The following is a 22,710-nucleotide window of genomic DNA, read 5'->3' as shown; positions in this document are numbered from 1 at the left end:
TGGTGTTCTTGACAGGGATTACAGAGGACTTGTTGTGGCTCAGTAAGTCACAGGGTATGGCAACCTAACGTTATTCAAACTGCCAGATCTGTGACTTATTGGACCCCAACAAGACCTTTATTTTCCCTGTTGAAATGACAGGTTCTAGCAAAATTATGATGGAAGTACCAGTACAATATTTGTGCAGTGTCTGCTGCAAAAATAAAATAAAAAAGGACAAAGAATTCGTTTCAGACTAGCGATTGGGGCCCAATAAGTCACAGGGTCTGACAGTTTGGATTGGATTGGATAGGGATGGGTTGCCAGACCTTGTGACTTATTAAGTTCCAACAAGATCTCTAGTTTGCCTGTTAGGGATTCCAGAACTTGAACTTGGAGATTTGAAGGTCTCAGGCAAAGTCATACACATGAAGCTGCCTTGTCACAAGTCAGGCCATCTGTCTATCAAGGTCATTTTTGTCTACAGTGACTAGCAGCAAGCTTCTCATGCTTTCAGGGATTTTCTACCTGCAAAATAGATGCTTGACCACTGAAGTGTGCTTCCCTCCTGAGCCCAATGAGCTACCATGAACTGCACTAAGATTTTCTGTTATCTTTAGATGTAAAAAGGAGCAGAGGTATATCACCCTGGTAACTGAGCATCCTCCTCCTCCAACTTGGCCAGGCCTTTGTATGAATACTGGGATCCTTTGCCTATTCAACAGAGCAGGACCTTTTGCTTGCTCCTTCCAGGCCTAGATTGAGGTATCAGTGGCCAGAGCAATGGCTCAAGCCTAGCCAGTTACACAGGTACTTTGGCATTATCCTTTCTAGTTTATGCCATCCTTGAACGCCTCTGAGGGCCCCTTCTCCTGGTTCATGACCAGCTGTTGCTTTTGACACACCTATCCATGCCAAACATATATTCCAAAGATGAATGGGCCCCTTGTCTGCCCTCTGTTGGCTGCTTGATGCTTTCCTGCGCCAATAATGTAAACAAACAAACCCCCAAACCCCCTATCCTGCTTCTTTTACTTCTCCTGAGCAGCAGAAACTAGCATGTTAAGGACAGACTCTCTTGTGTCAGCTGCCTTCTACAAGTGGTTGCATTAGGAGGCTGCCTACAAGCTATTAAACAGTAATACTGACTTTGCCTATGATTTGTTTCCACTGGCATACAGATTCCTACTTCTTTGGGTACCTTTAAGAACTTTCTTGCAACAAGGTATCCTTAGGTATATATCATAGCACAAGGGCCATGCTTACACTGAGGCAGGCAGAAAATGAAATTGTCTTTCTTTGCAGCAGGAGCAGCATCCCTCCAGGAATTTGAAGAGATCTAAATACTGTTTGTATTACATGTTCATATTTGTTTATATATAACAGGCACTTTAAAAATCTGTGCATGGGTATTAACGAATGTGTTAGTGAGGCTGGCAGACATAAGAACAGTGTTGCCACTGCCAACCACTGAAAGCAACAGGTGCCATGGCAGCAAGTAGGGAAACATAGCGGTAGGAACACTGCAAGGTCTTTGCCCAATGTGCTGAGATATACCAAGGAGATCTAGGTTAACTTGCACAAGATGCCTAATTCAAGCTGTCCAGGATTCTGATCATATACTATTAAGCAGTAGTATTAGGCATCTTCTGAATATATCATACATAAATATACTGTGGCCTGATCAGTCTTCGTGAATGAATAAACAGTTTATTGTTGTTGCCTACGGGGAACATGTTCTTTCATGCAGTCATTATTAAAAGAAGAGCATAACCAAATGGCTGATCATACTAATGCAGGCTGGCTGAAATGCCAAGTCCAAGACTCCCAAATAATGTATCCCTTAATGCTGCCAACCTCCATCTGTATTTGTGAGCTTTTTGTATCATCTGCCTGTACCTTGAGTCAAGCAAGTGCTTCATGAGCATAAAACTGAAAATAAAGAGCAGCAACTGGAAATGACATACAGGAACCTATGGCAATGCTGAAGGTGTAACAAGCAGCACAAAACATTTTTGATCATCGAGTAACAACCTTATTTTCTACTCTTACATTGTTAATAATAACCCCCAAATCCTGCAGATCAGAGACAAACTTTGTCATCCTAAGGATATATCTGCAGGCCTTTTAGATATCAAGCTGGTTGTTAATTCACCTCTGGGCAAGCCGTGGGAAACTGGATCTCTTCTCAGGAAGGAAAGTGCAATAAAAACGGCAGGGCAATACTCCATTTGCTATAATGGACATCTCTTCTTGGGATGTGTTGTTATAGCTGGCATCCTGGGATGGATAAATGTATGTTTTTCTAGCCTTTTGGTGCCACCATAAAACCAGCTCCATGGCCTTCCTGAATGACTTGGCTAAGCTAGACCCTAGCCATGGAGGACTGGTTTTAACTCCCTGGAAGGAGGGGGCACTTCCCTCTGAGGGAAGTATTTAAATAGAGCTGCCAACCTTTTGTGTGTGTGGTTCACTGGGGATGGAGAAAGGGCACTAGAGGAGGTTTACCTCCATCCTCTGCCGCTCCCATGAGATGCACACCCATCCTAAAGGGATGCCTTGGATCTTTTGTACATCTCAAGTGTACGTTAGACCTTTTCCTTTCCTTTTTGCAACCTAGTGTGATACACCTTCCTATACAGAGAGTGTGCTCTCTGTATTTTATATCCTGTTGTAACCCAGTAAAGACCTTTCTTTGGTTAAGTTCAAGCTGTGACAATGGTATCCTCACTCACAGGCCTAACTGCTTGCCTTGGCATGGCAATGGGCTAGTTCTGTATCTGAGGGCCAATGTTGCATATTGCTACAGGGGCTTTCTAAGAAGAGGATATTCTCTGGCTTTCCCCAATCCCTTTCATAAAAGGCAAATGACACATAAGTGCCTAGGATGCATAGATTCTTGTATGTGAAGATACCAATTTCCCCCTCTTATTTTCTTGTCAAAAAGCAAATGCCTTCCTAGTGTGATGTTAATGGCCATTGATTATAGGTCCTACAGGATGGAATGGTGAAAGTCAAGTTAATTTTACCCAGCAAACAAGGTATGGTGTGAGTTTCCAGGGCAACCAGTGCTATCCCACCATGCTGTTCAGAAAATACTTTGAAATATAAATATATTAAAAGATCACAAAAGCAATTTATAGATGTGTCAAACAAATAGAGACTGAAGAGGATCAACAAGCAAATATCCTAGAGATTACTGAGTGCTGCATGCAGGTGGGAATCAATTGATGAATAAATTCACAAATATTGTTATAAAAAGTCTCCAACATTTTATAGAGCCTTTCCGAGGGTAACTGTGACAAAGCCAAGATGAATCCCCCAGAAACATGCCCATTCGTATCAGGTGGAGAAGATGAAGAAGAACTACATTGCTAGGAGGTTAATTAGAATTGTGGTCATATGAGGCAGCCAGGGCAGTACTAAGAACTCTATGGACAACTTTTGGAGTCTGTTCACACTATAGAGAGCACAAATTGGATCAAGAGTTTCCACTGTGTGTAACAGTTGAATGTAGGTTGTGGGTTCTCCTAAGTTTCAGGATCTTGGATCAGGACCATGTTGCATACAGAGAAGGTGCTTCTCCCTCTTCCCACACCATTTCCCTTCCTATCTGAAACCTGGGATACACGTGTGTTTCCCCAGCAGGCCAAATAGTGTAGCACCCAGACTGGTCCAGGCATAGGGAGAAGGCTGAAGCCAATTGATCCAAACTAGGTCCAGGAAGACAGGAACTTAGAGGAACCTGTAAATCACATCTGGCTGGTACAGTGTGTGGGGACTCCAGACTTAACTAGTGTTCTCCATAATTTGAGAATTGGCCCTTACATTTCTCCATTACCTGCTCCTCAATAGTCAGTGCAGTTAAAGAATTATAAATGGGGTTATGATAAATGCCTGTGAGTGTAAGGTAAAAGCAAAACCAGAAAGAGGACTCTTAATTTCCATTTCCTTTCCGCCTTACCTTGCATGCATCATCGGCCAGATTGCTTAATTTAGTGGCTGCTAGTGAATTGTTTTGGGGCCAAGAAGTCAGATGGTTGTAAAAGGTTGTTGCAAGACCAAAGGACCAAAGAACTTTGCTTGAGTTGGGGGAGTGTAGGTAGTCTGCCTAAGAACAGGCAAGAACTGGCTTATGATAAAATTAAGTGGACATCTGAAACAACTTTGCTGTACACTTAAAAGATGTTTGAATGTTGCTCTGCACTGAGGGCAGCTGGTCCAACTTTAGCAATTTCGGGACAGTGGCTCTGGCAGCCATCTGTTCCAGGGTGGGCATTCCTGCTCTAAAAAAGTCAAATTCTTCAAGTTGTACATTTTTAATTACCATTCTTAATGTATCCTACTGGTTTTGTGCCCATAACCTTCTCATTGAACTGTTTTATCTCCAAGCGAATTGAGTATGTGGGGGAAGCTAGAGATGTAGGTTGTTTCTTGAGATAAGAAAAAGATGAGTGGGGTGACAAACTGACAATTGCTTTTGCTACAATTTGACTTCTGAGTTAACCACCAGATAAAAACGTCTTTTCCTTTCCTATACATAGGTAAGATCTTAATCTCCCAAACCTGTTGCAGGCACCTTTGATGACTTGGCTTCTTATTGCTTTGCTTGAAACAAGGTATGTTTATACAGGACTTGGTATATAAAGAAAGCAGCAGTAACAGCATGAAACTTGATTATATAGAAAGAAGATTCAAGGGGGCTCATTGTAGTCTTTCTGTTCTTTAGAGAAATAAGTTGTTTGCAGGCAGGTTGGTCCAAAAGCAAAATACAAAAATAAGAACATAATCCTCATGATACTTTTTAATAGGTACAACCAAAATGACACAAACCAATGTGTAAGCTTTCAAGTTCACAAGAACTCTTCATCAGGTTGGATGTTACAAAAATAAAAAGAGGTGTCTGGGGCGGAGGAAGCAGGTGTGTCTAGCTAGGATCTTAAGATCTGTTCATGCCAGCAGTCTGTATTTCATGCTGAGCAGGCATGCAGAGATAATTCACATTTTGTGTGTGCTTGCCCAGAAAGATAGACGATTCTGTTACTTTTTTTCCGTTTGCAAAAAGAGGTTACAGGACTAAACTAGGCACTGTAGTTGATTTTTAGAGCTATTTTGTTCCTTGTAAATATCGATCAAAAATGCAGTTGGATCAGCCAAGATTTTGCTTACTTGCTTACATAGGTGGAGGAGGGAATAGGTTAATGTGGCAGAAGGGAATCCTTATGTGCAATGCAGTACATATGCTTCTTTTCTACATATTTAGCATACATGGACATCCCTTAATCCAAGGTGTCTTTTGAGACTATTTGTACAGTGTGACCCTATTCCATTGTTCTCTTTTCCTAACAGCTTAAAATTGATTTTTATTGCACCCTCCCTTTTGGAATACTGCATCCCCCCCTGCAATTCCTGACAAGTGAATTTTTATATTAGGGATTTTACTGAAAACAATTTCAATCTATCTGTTCTTTGGTTTGCTATATGAAAAATAAGATTGTTTTTGTACCAGTACTATAAACAGTTATTTGCAAATTAGAATCTCCATAATGCATCTGTAAGATCCATTTCAAAACTGTGCATTTGAGGCTCCGCTATTGATTCTCTGTTGCCAGAAACTAAAGCTTCTTAAGAACACAAGTCCCCTTCTTTCTTCCCTCTGGAACACTGTGGGGAAAAGAGATACGCATTTGTGATATGGCTTATTTTTTGACAGGCAGTCTGATGCTATCCCCTCATGGAGCTATTGTAACACAAGCAGAAACTTTGGCTGCACCAACAGCTTCAGCACCTTGTGTGAGATGAGCAAGGCTTTAGCTGTCTTCCTTGTAAGCCTGTGCCCCTGTTGGGAGCTGTGGACCCAGCCTGCAGAACTACAATAGGCCAGTGATTCTTCTTCTGTGTAAAGTCTTCCTCTTTGTGCTGAAGTATCAGGTTTTATAGTGGGTGCTTTAGTGCAGGGGATGGGGCCAGTGCCAGCAATAGGAGGCAGGTATCCCATTTTCTATCATTTAGAAAGCATGATAGTGCGGCATGTGTACCAGAACTTAAGGTCAAGATGTAAACGTTTTTAATTTAAAAAAAATTATTTGAGCAAAACAAAACAAAAAAGAAACTAAAAAAAACCCCAAATTGCTGGCAAATCTATTCCTCGGCAAATATATATACCATTGATTCATGTTTCGTGAACCAATGGTTTGTCAGAGCCCATTTCTGACAAACCGCCCCTGTCGTGCTCAGGGGCGAGGCGCTGGCCAAGCAGGCAAGAGGATGATGCTCAGGAGGTGCAGTGGTTCATGGAGGCTTCTACTCCAATGGGGTGATCCGAGGGCAGAGTCTAACAGTCCAAGTCTAAGCACCACTAACACAGTCCAGTCAGAAGTAGGCAGGAGCAAGGTCAGGAGGCAAGCCAAAGTCGTAAGCTGAGAGTTCAATCTGGAGTCAGGCAGGGTACAAGGCAAAGGTTCCCAGAGATGGGGCACTGGGCACATGGAATGGCAAGCAGAGTTGCTTCCATGCTGAGTTCCCTTCAGCTTCTCCTTTTTATGCTGTCCTAACAAGGTGCAGGTGTTGTGTCTTCCTCTGATAGCCCCGGCCTGTGCTGTGCCTGCAAATGAGCACTCCTTTGTCTCTCCCACACTGCTGCCTTTGCCTTATTCTTCCTTCTCTCAGCTGGCTTAGGAAGCTCAGGTTTCTCTTTTGCTCTGTGGGAGTCTTTGTTTACAACAGCCTTCCCCGAGGTCCCTGGCTGCTCTTCCTGGGCTTCTTCTGGTGAGTCTTTGTTTACACCAGTCTCCCTCGAGGCCCCTGGCTACTCTTCCTGGGTCTCTTCTGGTGATACGGCTGGCTTGACTGGCTCTAGTGGGGACTCTGCCAGCTTGTCCAGCTCCTCATCCTCTGAGGAGGACTCTGGGGCAAGTGGTGAGGTGGCAGAGTGAGGCTGGTGTTCATCAGGGCAAGGCTGACTCATGGCACCATCCTCCCTTCCAAGGCCCCTCTCCTTGGAGGCCTGGAGGGGCCCAGTTTGTCAGGGTGAGCGTGATGGAATTGCTGGACCAGCTGGGGGGCATGGGGGTTCTCTGCTGGTTCCCATGTCCTATCCTCGGGACCGTACCCCTTCCATTCTACCAAGTACTGGAGCCATCTCCAGTGCCATCAGGAATCCAAGAGTCATTCTACTTCTTATTCCTCCTGGACATCTACCAGGATTGGGGATGGTGGTGCCGCTGGACCACGGAGCGGGTGCAGTGGTGCTGCATGGGATAGCAAAGACCGATGGAAGACAGGGTGGATTCAGAGGGTCGATGGGAGGTCCAGACAGTAGGCTACAGGGTTAATCTTTGCCGTTATCCAGTAGGGCCCAATAAAATGGTTGTCCAACTTATGGCAGGGATCGGATATACCTGGTGGAGAGCCAAACAGAGTCTCCCACGTGCAGGTCTTTCCCTTCCTGCTGTCGGCAGTCAGCGACTGCCTTGTAGGCCCATTTTGCTCAATCTAGCTGTGGTGCAGGGCCTGCAGCTCATGTACAAAGGCTTCTGCCACTGGCATTGGTGAGTGTGGATGATACCCATAGGTGGCCAGGAAGGGTGTCTGTCAGGTTGAGGCATGGACCGAGTTGTTGTAGGCAAATTCTGCCATGGGTAGTAGATCGACCCAATCGTCCTGCTGGTAACTGACATAACAGCGCAGGTCCTGCTCCAATGTAGCATTGGTCTGTTCCATCTGACCATCTGACTCTCTGCCACCTTGCTGCTTGCCCCAGAGTCGTCCTCAGGGGCTGCAGCAGAGACGATATATGCGTATTTGATCTTTTCAGGGAGAGATTTATTGAGCTTGCATTCTGAATTCTGGTTGGTTCCATGTAGGAACTCCCAGATTGCAGTAAAATCCATAAATAGCCTAGGTTGCAATTGTGTGTCAAGACCAGAGGTCAGATCTGATGTCAAAGACATGGCTTTCTGGCTTAACTTCGTACCTTAGTTAAGATGGCGCACTTCCTGTTCCTGTTGTCTTCGTAGCCCCTCCAGTAAGTGTTTGTTTTGCTTCCGAGTGACACCTTTCTTGCTGATCCTCTTCCCTTTCCCTTTGCTGTCCTTGCTAGGAATCCAGTTATCTGCTCTGCTGTTAACTTCCCGTCTCGCGATGTTTCTCTAGTCCCCCTCTGCTTTCTCATGCCGGTTATCTCAATTCTAACCTTTTTAGTCTTTTCTAAGCATTCTGCCTTATTTCTGTTTCTTTATTGATTGTTCTCCAGTAGCTTGCTTTCTGGGATTTCTATTTAATTATTAAAGTTCTTTTACACCCATGATCTTTGGATGTATAGTTTACTAAAGATGGCTTGGAAAGCCACCCACATTCCCCCATAAGTTGTTTTGCTTTGATGCTAAGAGGTAGCCAGTGCTGGCAGACAGCTCAGGACAACACTGGCAGAGTGATAGAGAGAGGGTGGAATGGGGAGGGAGAGCAGCCCACACACCTCTTTCTTTCTCACAAATCGCATACAGATTTCTATCTTGCAAGAGGGGTCAGATTTGAACGAATTTGTTTTATTGATGGCAGATCTTACTGAGGAAGAGTAAGGGATGCTTTTTTAAAGTTAAGTTTTAAAAATACCCCCCCACACACACACCCCTTTGATCTTGATGAACTTGGAGCAGAAGGCTGAATCCTTAGCAGCAGAGTGGAATGAGGGAGGCTGGAGGATGCTGAGAACCAAGAAGGGTCTATGACAATAATAATAATAACATTCAATTTATATCCCGCCCTTCAGGACAACTTAACACCCACTCAGAGCAGTTTACAAAGTGTATTATTATCATCCCCACAACAATGCCCCTGTGAGGTGGGTGGGGCTGAGAGAGCTCCTAGAAACTGTGACTGACCCAAGTCACCCTGCTGGCTTCAAGTGGAGGAGAGGGGAATCAAACCTGGTTCTCCAGATTAGAGAAACCTCGACTAATAGCTGATGGTCTGAAAGACTGGGTCTATGGGCTATTATTTCCTTTATGGGTCTCTGAAGGCTTCTGAAGGCCAATTCTACCTCCCCATGGCCCTTTAAACTTTAAACATGGAAAGGAAGGGCCAAACTGATCCAGACGTACCTGACCAGCATTGGCCCTGGGCTGTGTTGCAGTTCTGCTGGTTAAAGTCCCTGCTGCAACACTGGAGGCAGCAGGGCCTTCCTCCACAGGCAGAAAAGAGTGAGTTGGCCATCTAGACTTCCAGGAGGCTTGGTTGCCCCAAAAGAATCTTCCAGGACACCCAAGCCTCCTAGAAGTCCAGGAGCCAGTCTTTGAATTTTAAAGATATTAGAGACCCCAGTTAACAGCTAATGGTTGGGGCCAGCTTCTTCTCACTCCCTACTCATTCCTGTGCCCTCCCCCTCAAACTGCAACATCCCTGAAATTCTTGGAAATAAATTCTTAGCCAAGTTCAATGAGAAGGAGTGTCATTCCTGATATTCCAAAACTGAAAAGGAACAGCTAATTTCAGTTTGACGATATCCAAACACGCACCCCTAAACTAAGAGAATTCCTGATTCTATATAAGCTCAGGGGCTCTGGCTGCTACGCAGGGGCTCTGGCTGCTACACAGGAGATACGGTTTTGCTTATATTCACTGGCAGGCAGACAGAGAAGATTAGGGGAGGGGATATTGGCTAAGGTATGATAGACAGCCTGTCATGCATAGGAGAAAGGCAAGTGTTTTGTGTGCATAGCCTACTCTGAACTAATTGGATAAAGGATGAGGGGAAAATGTGATAAGATGGGGCTGGCAGACAGGGCTGCAGATGGGTAGGGGAGGAAATAGATGCTGAGGCACAGTTCACCTGTACACCAATATGCAGTTCACCTGCCCTCCAGCTTGGCAAAAAGACTACGTCCCACTTCCCACCCTGCAATAGCAAAGAGAGACTAATTCACTCATTTGCTCACATAATCTCTCTGTGCAAGAGAGAACTGCTAAGATCTCTCACAGCACCTGAATTCACCTCTCCAGCCACATCCCACCCCATCACAACAGAAGTTCCTTTTTACTTCCATCTCCACCAGGGGCCTTTGGAGAGATGCCATTTTATAGTCCTAAACCATCTTTTTAATCTCTTTAAATTTGTCTCAGATTAAAAATTTGACATTTCCTAGCCACCTACTCTAAATTAAACTGGATGTAGCTAAGTCTTGGGAATTGTGCCTGTTGTCATATTTAGAACCTGGAAATAATGTAAGATTAACAGATTAATGAAAAGAAATGGAAGTACTGTATTGAATTAATAAATGTTAAGTTATGCTTTTGTACATGATGAAAATATTTTAGATGTAGCTATGAGGATCAGAGTCCAGTCACAAGGGCAGAGATGCAGAAACAGAACTGAAAGATTTGGGATGGGGAGGAGAATCTTTTGTTTCTTAATGCTTAAGGCCATGACTTGCTTATTTAAAGGAAGAGAGGGCTGCTTAAGAGGGCAAAGAAAAAGGAGGTGAATCTTTACAATACATATTCCACTGACTCATAGTAATAGAACTGTCTGAAGTCTTACATGCTTTCTTTCTCACATGGGAGCCTAGAAGACAGTTTTGGATGCCTATTGTCAGGGCATCTAAAAGGGTGGCCAATCTCGGAGAAGTTCAGAAAGTCGTATAGGGCATTCATCCCTTACTGCATCACTTTTAAAGATGATTGGAGGAGGCAAGAAGGCAGTGGAGGATTTGTTGCTCTGTCTCCCTGGTGAATGCAGCAGCAAAGGCATTGAGGAGGGTAAGGCAGAGGGAGCTGGTGATGGAGTGTGTGTCATAATAGAGGCTAATGAGTGGATTCCATGTTATGCTTTTAATCTTGGCCCAAGCTGTTCTAGCAACGGCCCTGAAAAAGGTCTAAGCAATAATAATAATAACAACAAGACTTGATTTATACATGGCACTTCAGGACAACTTAACACCCACTCAGAGCAGTTTACGAAGTGTGCTGTTATTAACCCCCCAACAATCACCCTGTGAAGTGGGTGGGGCTGAGAGAGCTCCAAAGAACTGTGACAGACACAAGGTCACCCAGCTGGTTTCAAGTGGAGGAGTGGGGAATCAAACCCGGTTCTCCAGATTAGAGTCCTGTCACTCTTAACCACTACACGAAACTGGCTCATAGTGGTAATGGAAGCACATATGCTTGTGTTCAGTCCCAATAACCTCAAATCAAGATGGCTTTTACCGTTGTTGGAAGTTGTGTTAATGTATCTCTGTGCTGTTTTTTTTTTTTAAATGTTACAGGCAACACATGAGAAGAGGATGAATTGATGGTGAGAAGTGAGATGACTGGGTAGAGCCAATTTATTGATATGATAGTGTAAGAGGATGCAAAATGATTGAGATTTTTTAAAAAGCCCATGGAAAGGAGGACGTGATGTGTAGTTAAGCGAGATCTCTTCTATGGTCAGAGTTTTACCATTCGGTTTTACATGTGAAATACGGATCTTGCTCAAGATGTGAAAACTGGCCAGAGGTGCTGGGTGGTCAGTTATAGTGGTTAAATTGAGAAAAAAAACCCCAAGATTTGTCCATAAGCCACCTTGACTAGAAGATCTAGAAATCACTTGGAAATGTTGACAGCTGTCATTTATTTCTAATCTAACTTTCCATTTAATTTATTAGTAAAGATAGTGCACATCCCTCCCATAAAGTGAACACTCCTGAGAAGAAATTCATAGGAATGTGTTTTATGAGGTTTATGTAAGCATTTGAACTTGATACAAATGTGAATGCTACAAGGATTTTCTTTCAAGGAAAGTTGGTATGCAGTTCTTCATCTGCCATTATTTGAACAACACATTACATGAGGATAATAATACTGACCTGCCTTAAAGGGTTACCACAAGAGTTGCCGCATTAATTGTATTTCACCAAATGGCATGGTCCCTTGCTGTCAAAATGGTCTTGCTGAAATATCACTGAGAAGCCAGAATACAGTTTTGTATTTTAGAAACCAAGCAGTCTAGACATATTGGCAGCTCTGCAGGGCCTATACCCCTGGGTGTAATAAATATCCTTTGTGATAATTTTATGTAACTTGTGGCCACCTGTGCACTCCAACTAGTACCTTGTGAACTGTAGTTCTTGTATCACCTTTCTATATAAATAGTATCTGTGGTCTTGTATGATTTGTGCTGTCATATGTGAACTGTGAATATGGCTTGACACATACTAGAGGGAACAAAATGTTTCTGAAAGTCAGCTATTGATTTATAAGTATCAGAAGCACAAAATGCTGAGGAATGCAGTTTAGTGTCCTCTCTCTCATGCATACTCAATCTGCTGTAACATCTACTAATCTGCTTGGTGTCTGTGTTATAATTCACTGCACCCTTGTGTTGAATCAGTGCTTTGATTGATTGAAATGTAAAAGCCTTGTTAGTGAACACTGTACTGTGTGGCCAAAATGTGCTTCTTTCTAGCCCTGTAACTGTATCCAGCCCACCAAAGGTCTTCTGGTGAAATTATTGCTCCACAGATGTTCTATCATTTGATAAGTGTGAGGGCCAGGGAAAGACTTTAATCAGAAGGATGTGCTGTGCAGATTTTGCTTCGCCAGTGTAAGGAATAGCCCCCTAGCCTCTCCCTATATTGGAATGCAAGCTCACTTGAGAGACCACTTGAACATCCCTTCTGCCATTGGGTTCAATAGAGTGATTTATTTATGCATATACTGAGGTTCTGCCATGGTTCCCCTCCCTGAAGGGTAGTCCCTTCTGAACATTAGAATTTATGGGATCATCATGGACTAATAGCCGTTTGGGTCAGTGGGCCTCAATGAGGAAGAGGCAGGGGGTGAGATCACTCCCTCATGTGTCTTCTTTCAGAGGAGCTCCACAGACGGAAGAAGCAGGGAGGGGGATTTTGCAGCCTCTCCTTCCTCACTGTAGCCCACTGACCTGCATGGCTATTACTCCACTACTCTGGGGATTACCTTTCCCAGAGTTGGAAATGTCTGCTGTGGGTGGGGAGAGGAAAGCCAGGAAGAGCTGTGAGCATTGGCTCCAACCCTTTTTGTTTTGATTTGTTTCCTCTGCCTTGCTCTGTCCCCCAAATCCTTGCCTGTTCTCAGACTGTTTGCTTTCCAGTGATATCATCCAGGTCTTAGCTAGCCCTCCCTCCGCCGTAGGCCTGTGTTTTCACATTTCATGAAAAGTATCACTGACCTTATGACATGATTTGAGAGTTCACACCCCTCAGACTTCATTCTAGATCATCGGTTCTTGATCTCTCAGTTTGTCTTTGCCCTTCAGACCAATATCTTTGTGAAACCCTTTCTATAAACAAGGGTTTAATTCTTACCTTGTATTTTGTATATAGAGGTGCTAAGTAGGGAGCCTCTCAGAAAGCCATTGGGAGCTCAGGACTAAAAGAAATATGAGCAGAAGTTAGGGAGAGCTTGACATAGGGGAAAGGAAGCTGCTGAATGAAGGAATGGCCAACTGCCCCAGATATGTTCTTGCTACAGCTGCAGTTTCCTATCCTACCTGGTCATATTATTGCTATTAACATTGTAGCCAGAGTCCTTTCTGCACAGATGATTAGTTTTTAAGTGCTGTTAACACTGAAGTTTTTCCAGCCATTTGCTTCTCAGTGTTTCACCTCTACTAGCAATTTAATTTTTGAAGGCGGGAAGGGGACGTGAGGGACTATCATATACTGCTTTGAAGAATGTGGTGGACAGTTATACTTATGGAGTAAAATTTCAGATCAGTTCAAAGGGAATGCCTGAACATGGGAAAGATGGAGCATGAAGGACTCTGCTCCTTCTAATAGAAAAATCAATTTTCACGGCACCCACCTATTTGAAATTGAATTGGAATGGATCTCTGAGTGCTCTTATAATTTGGCAATTGTTCTTAGACCATTGAGAGCATCCCTTGGGTTGTTTTTTTCAGTAATGAGAACTACTGAGCAGTCAAGGGGCAAGTACAAGACCAGAGGTTCAGTGATAAGTTTAGCCACAACTTCTCAGTACAAGAGCTTGTATTGCAAGATAGATAAACCATGCTTGATCACAGACTCATGCCTCTTTCTTCACTTGGCATTCTAGCTCCCTCTAATCTTTTTCCCACTGGTAAGAACCTCAGTAGGGATTAATGGAAAATTTAAAAGACTTTTGAGACGAAAAGTGAAATTTTTCAAGGAGACAAAAATACTGCATGCAGTCTTGTTAAATTTCTGGAAGTTTGGAAGCCATGAGGTTTGATTCCTTATTATACATTGGATGGCTGCAGGAGAATGTGCCCTATTGAACTTCGTAGGGTTTTGTTCTGCAAAGCTATGCAAAAAAGTAGTCCAGCTCCTAGTAACTGTAGACAAACCTCACATTTATTTATTTGGTTTAGTTTAAGTGTATTCTGACTCCTCTCAGTAAACAATATATTCCTGAAAAGACTAGCTTAATTCAGGTTTGTTTCGGTAATAAAAATGAGAGTTGAAACCTTCATAGATTTTGAACTTTCACTTTGAGCTTCATGGATTTTGAGAAATGGAATGTTTACATTCTTTAACATTTTAGCTTGCTTCTTAAATGTATGCATGTGTTTTCAAATGCTGATCAGTGTTTCACTTGAATAGGCGACTGTGTTATACATAGCCAAGTGTGGACAAGAAAGCTAAAATGGCTCAGGGAAAAAGCATCAAGAGTGCCATCCCTACATGTTTATGATTAGGTTTAGGGGCAGAACCTAATAGGTCAAGGTGCACAGATTGGGTTGTCAACCTGATGGTAGAGACTGGAGATGCTATGGAATTTCAACTGATCTCCAGAATACACTGATCAGTTCTCTGAAGAAAATGTCTGTGTAAAAAAGAGGACTCTATGGCATTATAGCCCACTGAGGATCCTCCCTAAACTCCACTCCCAAATCTCCAGAAATTTCTCAACCAGGAGTTGGCAACCATAGATACAGAACCTGCCCAGAAGAAGCAGAAAGTGGGCAGGTTGCATCTCATCCTGTGTGAAATCCAGGGTGTGATTTTTATTTTGCTGTATCTCCAAGGTGCTCAGGGCAGTACACATACTTCTCACCTCCCTCATTTTATTCTCACAACAATTTTGTGAGGTAGGTTAAGATAAGAGAGAGAGGACAACTGAATCAAGATCACCCAGTAAACTTCATGACTGAATAGGGATTTGTCCCTGGGCTTCCCAGCTTCTAGTTCAGCCCTTTAACCACCTAGGGTGGCCAGTCCCCCGCTGGGGACAGGGAATTCCCTGCTCCAACCCTCCACCCCCTGCCCTCGCTTACCTGGCTGATGAAGGAAAAGGTAGAGGCATGTTCCTGGGTGGCACAGCACACTCCTGTGTGCTGCAGTAGGCTGATTTTGCCCCAAATTGGGCTGCTGTGGAGAGCAGGAGCCCTCCAAAGCCCATTGTGCTGCCCTGGCAGCACTCCTGCACTCTGCAGCGGCTCAATTTGGGCTGAATTGGGCTCAATTTGGCCCGCTGCAATGCACAGGAGTATTCCCAGGGGTGGCACATGGCCTGCACAGTGACATCACATCTCGGTAGTGATATCATCGTGCAGGCCAGGAGCCATGCATATGTGAAGGAAGCACTGGGGTAAGTGCCACATCTCTCACCTCCCGCCTGGAGGGTAAGGGGACCTGGCAATCCTATAACCACCACATTCAGTGGCTGTCAGATATTTTAAATGGGGACTGAATAGGGTTGCCAGCTCCAAGTTGGAAAATTCCTGGAGATCTGGGAGGTGAAACCTGGAGAAAGTGGGGTTTGGGGAGGGAAAGGACCTTGGCATGGCATAATTCCATAGAGTTCACCCCCCCCCAAAGTAGCCATTTTCTCCAGTTGAATTGATCTCTGTGGCCTGGAGACCAGTTGTAATTCCGGGAGATCTCCAGCCACTACCTGGAGACTGGCAACCCTAGGACTGAAAGAGAGTAGTTTGTTTAAGGTATTCATTTTAAAGCACTTCATAATCTCCACTTAACTTCATAATATAATGAAAACATGAAGATTAAAGGTCAGTGACATTCATATATCGATCAGGATTAATATAATGGAAGTATTATTTAGAGGCAAGTTCTTTTAGGTAAACAAAGTAAAAGTATGGACAAATGGAATTTATGAAACACTAAAGCAGCAAATATGATATTGGGATTCCTCTTGTGCCTATGTTCATTAAATTTTAGGTATTAAATTTGGTGGTGGGGTGAGGTACAGAATCATTTCCCAAGTTGAGGTAAATTAAATGTACTCATTCTGAGCTGCTTGTAAAATTATGTACTTTCAGATAGCATTTACCTATTGATTAATGCTATTGTAACAACAATTCCGGTAATTAATAAGCAGAGGCCACCATTTATTTTTAAACCAACTCAATTTTTCCTTTCCCATGATGCCTAATGTACCCCTAAACACACATACACCATATATACACACAGATGGGATATCCACAGTTTCACAAAATCTTGCCAATGTAATTTTGCCACCAGCAATAAGATTTCAGATAAACACTTTCCCCCATTCAAAGAGAACCAATTAGTAAAGGCATTCAGTGTAACTGCTAGAGAATGCAACATTATCTTATGAGGAGTAAGATAAGTCCTTCCATGGTGTCTTTATATTCTAAATACGAGCAGCAGCGCGTGTACATTTTCTTTTACCAACATCCAAAGTGACTGATAGATCCTTGTTTATGGGGCTGGTTCACATCTGAAAGTTCCATGCTGTATCAAAGGAAGCCTTTTGTGCATACAACCATCTTGAAATTGTTTCCTTATGATATTTAAACAAATCTCTTCACCTCTGCACTGAAAGATTAAGGTTGTCTTAGAAACAAAAGAGATGCTGATATTCCATCTTTATAACTGATAAGTATGTAGAAAGTCAAACACGTTTTTAGAGAATTTTGCCAAAGCTTGTATAATATGCAATACCTCAATACTACCCTCCGAGGTAGATAGGAAAGGAAGTGAGAAAGAACTGTTGAGAGTAGGTAGGCTTCTCATTCCCCGCCCCCCACCCCAGGGCAGGAGAATCTTTGCCCTCGCCTGCCCCACTCACCTTGCTGGCGGCAGGAAGCATGAGGATGGGGAGAAGCGTGTGCATACACTCCTGTGGTCCCCAGTTGTACTGGTGACAGAGGCATCCTGGTGCACGCTGAAGCAAAGCTGAGTGAAAACCTCCCCTTTGGAGGCAGTTTTCACTCAGCTCCACCTCAGCATTGACAGAGATTCCTCACTTCTTCGTCACACTCATTTTCAAAGATGATGAAGTCACAGTGCACGTGCACTGAATCCAAGCCGAGTGAATACTGCTTCCAAAGGGACATTTTTCATTCAGCTCAACTTCAGAACATGCTGGGATTTCTCCACTGCACCAGAAAATGACATCATTTTAGTTGAATGTACATGAGTGGCCTGAGGTCACACAGCAAGTTTCCATAGCAGAGTGGCAATTTGAACCTGGGTCTCCCATCTTATATTAATGTCATCATTTTAAAAATCTTTTTTCAACACTTCCATATTTTCCCATTATGGGTTTCTGGCAAAAAAGCCCCCCCCCCCCCGCCACCATTTTTCTGTCCTGCTAATGGATCTTGTCATCTTTATTTGCATATTTTCTCCATTTCATACAGCTTTTGTATTTTTTCACATCTTGTGACCTGCCAGCATTTGCCATCCAGTATCTTTAGTTCATGCTCTGTTCAATTAAATCATTTTGGTGCTCTGCCCAAACCAAGTTCTAATTCAGCATTTCCATGTCTTTTGTTATCACATCCCTTTTTACTGTATTTTTTTCTATCTTTGTAATCCCCTTTCTTCATTATAGTATGTCATGTCTTAGACTGGGGGTTTTTTTTGCATTGTTTTTCCAGTTCTGTAAATCTAGTTGTACTGCATAGTTTATCGGAAGTATTTGCTGTCTGATGAATTGTATTTTATCTTTTGTATCAGCATTAAGTCTCAGTGAGAAAGGTGGGCTGTAAATGAAGTTAGTAATAATAACAAACAGAACTACATGTACATACAGCTATCAACATATATTGTTATGAAAGATTGGTAAAATCTTGACCATTTTCACAAAACATATGAACATTTGTTTCCCCTTCTTTCCCCCTTGAGCAGATCAGGCATCTTGATTTATTATTTTCTTACCCTTCTACACTTTATGCATTGATCTATTGCAGGACTGTCAGATGATTTTTCCACTGAAGTGCAATTTTTTCCCCCTGTTTTGAGTTGTGTCTGTAAATCTGATTAATTTCTCCCAGCGTCTTGATATTTCCCCCCCATTAGAACCTGTAGCAATCTCTCACTTTCTTCAAGACATTCTGTCCATAAATCCTGATGTTACCTCTGCAGATGCAATATGGATTTATCCCAGATATAGAAACTACACCGTTGTAACAGGGTGAAAGAATCATCATCAACCTCCATAGTGTTTACATGGAAAGTACACTATATGCTTCACATTGCTGGCAGCATGTTTTTGTGTGTGATGTAATCTGTGTACTGCAGGATTTCTTCAGAATGTATGTGTGTTTATTTTCATGATTATTGAAGTCATGATATACTTGAGCTATTAACCAAGTAGAACTGCAAAATTAATCCTTCAAGGAACATGAGATCAGCATGTGGGTGTGTGCTGAAAGCAGTTCAAAGGAGTCCTTGTAGCTTGTGTACACATTAGTTTCTTACATTCATCCTGGGGTAAGTTAGTTTTACCTTGAAGCAGCCGCCACCATCTGTCCTGCTTCTTGGCCTGCTAGTGATGCTGCTAGCTTGGAGGCAGCCTTCCAGCTACTTAAGCGTTGACTTAAGTAGTGGTACAGCAGTCAAGAACGCAAGTGTAACGAGCCCTAAGAAATAAAGAGAATGTTCTGAACTGATTAGCTGTGCTCCTGTGGAAGTTCATGCTGTTTCCAATTATTTCCTTTGAATTAAGCTGATTTGTGATGAGATTTGTGCTACCAGAAATCTAAAGACCTCATTTTACTTTAGAAAGACTTTGCATGTCAAAATGGGCTGTTCATATTGTTTCAAATCTCTATCATTCAATCAGGACAAGTTTGTACTGGAATATTTCTTCTGCCTTAGCTGGTGTCCCAGCCAACTACAAAATAAGCAATGTTCAGGGTGACTGTCTACATGTAATTACTCTTATAGTAAAACCATAAAACTGTGTAATTAAGGCTATTAGTTGTTGTAAGAGCAATTAACAGTAAAGCTGACCTTCCACTTTGGAAACTAAGTTGCAAGAACCAGTTAATGCAGTTGCCATGTGGCTGGCTGCCAGTCCGTGGCAATTTACCTTTTTGAAGTTAGTTTTGAAGTTAGTTTACCTTTTTTATTGCACTCTTCTAATACTGAAATATCAGGTTTCTTTTACCATATTCCTTGTTTTTGCTGTGGCAGAAATCAGATGCTTCCAGTGTGATCGAAACACCAAACAACATGGTTGGGCCTCCACAATGTGCTTGTGGATTGCGAGTTTAAATATACTAAATAGGCCATTGTGAAATGACTTGCCAAAAGCCACACTACAGCCTGTCAGTGGCAGAGTGGAGCTGGGAACAACTTTCAGCCGCCATTTTTCCTGTCTGTCACAGGCTTGTGCAAACTTGGCAGCTTCCTCCCCCCCACCGCATACTGTAACCTCCCAATAACTTGGGAAACATCCAAAATAGTCAGATAAAAGTTTAGGGTAAATTGGATTCTTGATCATGTAGAAATTAATTGACTGTGGAGTGTGGTGGCAACAGACAGTGAAGGTGGATGAATGATTCAGGAGGCTTTGATGATCCAGCAGAAACACCTTTGGACATTCTGTGATACCTGGTTGGTTATGAGGAAGCATCAGCATCATTCTAGCAAATTGTTAACCACAGCAGAAGTCTATGAATTCCTTATCTTGTCAGATTCTTGTGTACGGTACGCTAGGCACTTCATATCTGCACACAAATGGATATAGGGGAGCCCAATTCAACAGCATATGGTTTGTAGACTCTGTGTATCTTTGCTGCATAGTTTACACTAAGCAGAATTCCACTTAATCGTCATCAATGGTTCAATTTTTAGAGCTGGAAAAAAGTGTAGGATGCGTTGTGGTGTGTGAGTCAAAAAGATTATATCATTTCACTGTGACTTCCTGTAAACTTGTTTCAGGGAGCTCTTCACTATGAACTATGGACTAATCTTTGTGCTGCTGCTCCGTCATTAGCAGTCATCTGGTAGCATTTTGAGTATGGCTATTGTCTAACTTGCTCTGACCTGGATATCCCAGGTGAGTCTGATCTTGTCAGATCTTGGAAGCTAAGAAAGGTTGGTATTCATTAGTAATTGGATGGGAGACCTCCAATGAAGACCAGGGTTGCAGAGGCAGGCAATGGCAAACAACCTTTGTTAGTCTCTTGCCATGGAAACCCTGTCAGGGGTCGTCATAAGTCAGCTATGAGTTGAAGGCACTCACCACCACCACCACCGTTGTCTAACTTAGGAAAGACCAGAGTTGTGTATCATTCCTCATTCCTCTACCACAATTGTAGGCAGTCAGCCCGGCCTTCGCCATCTTAACAGCAGTTTTTATATGGCTGCTTGTGATATTAACAGTGTACAGGCCTCTGGAGTTTAAAATGGCTACTGTATTGCCACCAAAGATTTTCTAAGAGTTGCTATGTCCCGCCCGGGAGAATACGGCATGCATGGAATGCCACATTGGAATGCGGAGTGATGGAGAAGCGATTGGCTTTACTATCCATCTCGGCCCCCAAGGAGTACAGTGCAACAAAGGTCTCACAGAGTCAGACCCACTTAGCACATTCCTTTCCCTCCTTCTGTGATGAGATCTCCTGTCCATGATTGAAGAGCTAATCAAATGACATTCATAAATATATACAGTTGTTCCTGGGAGAGAACAGTCCTTCCCTAAAAGTACTTAAATTAGCTCCAGTGGACTTCATCAGCAAACTGTCCTTTTTGTGCAGCGCTAGAACTAGTTTTACATTTGTATTCACACACACCAGCAGCTGCCAATCAAGGTACTCAAGCCTTTTGTCTAACCCAGGAACTAACCATTGGAGCCTTTGTTCTAACGGCTAGGTGGGCTCTTCCACCTCAGGGCACATTTTTCCTATAAAGGTAGAGCTCTGGCCCCATTCAAATAGTTCACGCTTCCAGATCCATAAACGTTGTTCCCTTGAGGTTTGCCCAAGCCTCTTGCTCTCTTAGCCAAGGATGCTGGCGTTCGAAGCTACCCTCTTCTCCGCGGACTGTACCTCCCTCTCCAGGATAGGTTTGCTCCCTCTCTCTCTCCCCCCAGTTTCTGGCTAAACTTCCTAGGTTTCTGTGTCTGTGTGTATGTTTATTTTACCCTGTAATTGCGAGTGTACGTGCATGCCATCTTGTTCTTTAATAAAAGTTATTGTTTGACCTTAAGAACCAGCCTCGTTTGCTATTTTGGAAGGGAACTGGTATACACTGGGATAGATCCCAGTTACCAGCCTCTCGTATAGCTATCCTCCTTGCGTGCTAATTCCCCCACAAATCATATTTATTGCAAGGAGACCACTTCCAGTAACATGATCACGTTACGAACTCATGAAAATTGCTGACACAGTCAGAACAGGGGGCAGTGGAGCCAATAGGGTACTTACTCCCACAACCACACTTTTCATGTGTGCTCCCCAAATCACCTGTCATGCCAGAAAATGACATTTTCCAGCACGGCATGGAAACTATGGGTCACACTGGGGAGAGCGGGGGGAGTGTTCACTAAAAATTGTTCCCAAACGCTAAGTTTGGGAGCCATTTTTAGGGATTTGTCCCCCAGCATGACCTGTAGCTTCTATGTCATCCTGGAAAATGATGTGATGAGCATGCCTCCCCTCAGGTGCCCCTCCCCCTTGCCAGCAGGTGAGCCGAGGCAGGTGGACGGGGGATCTCCCACCCCAGTGGAGAGATGGCAACTGTAGTACAGTGAACAGTGGAGACCATAATAAAGCTGGCTTTGTCAGGATTATCTATCTAGTACCCATTGCTGCTTGAAAAGAAGAAGTAAATCTAAACACTGTCCTTTTTTTTTAATGCATTGATCATGCATTGAGCATAGATTGGAAGCTGAAGAAAACAGTGGGAGGTGACTTCTGGAACACCTTGACTGCTTTCCTTTAGGAAAGAAGGGCCTGAATTTGGACAGAGATGGTGTTGGAAGAGAAATTGTTCCCATGGCAGCCAAGAGCCACCTGAGATTCCTTGGCATCCCTTGTACTAGAATAAAATGAGTTGCTGCTTTGAGCCTGGATCAAAAACGCATCCTGCTAGGCTACTGGATAAAATGCATGAAGAAAACCTGTGCCTGCAACAGCGCAAACTGTAGGAATCAATGTTTGGCATAATGAAAGGAAGAAAAGGAAGTAATCTGCAGTTAGTCTGCTCTTAATGTTTTCCAAAGAAGGTACACAGGCATTTGTGTGTTCTCATAACATTATTATACTGGTTCCCACCACATATGCAGCATACAAGCAAAAGTGATTTTCATTGATTCCTCTCCTTGATCTACTGATCCCTGGCTGTTTTTTTGTGGCATGAAAGCAATAAACATGCTACCAAAAAGAACTGCCACTCATTCCTTTGCATTTGTAACTGCATGTATGGTGGATTAGCATCATTTGAATGAGAGCCTGCAGCCTTGGCAAACATGGGACTCCATGCCATATTGCATACATGAACAATAATCCGTTGT

The sequence above is a fragment of the Eublepharis macularius genome, chromosome 2 (assembly GCF_028583425.1).
Source record: "Eublepharis macularius isolate TG4126 chromosome 2, MPM_Emac_v1.0, whole genome shotgun sequence".
Lineage (NCBI taxonomy): Eukaryota > Metazoa > Chordata > Lepidosauria > Squamata > Eublepharidae > Eublepharis > Eublepharis macularius.
Note: the sequence above shows the minus strand (reverse complement) of the source record.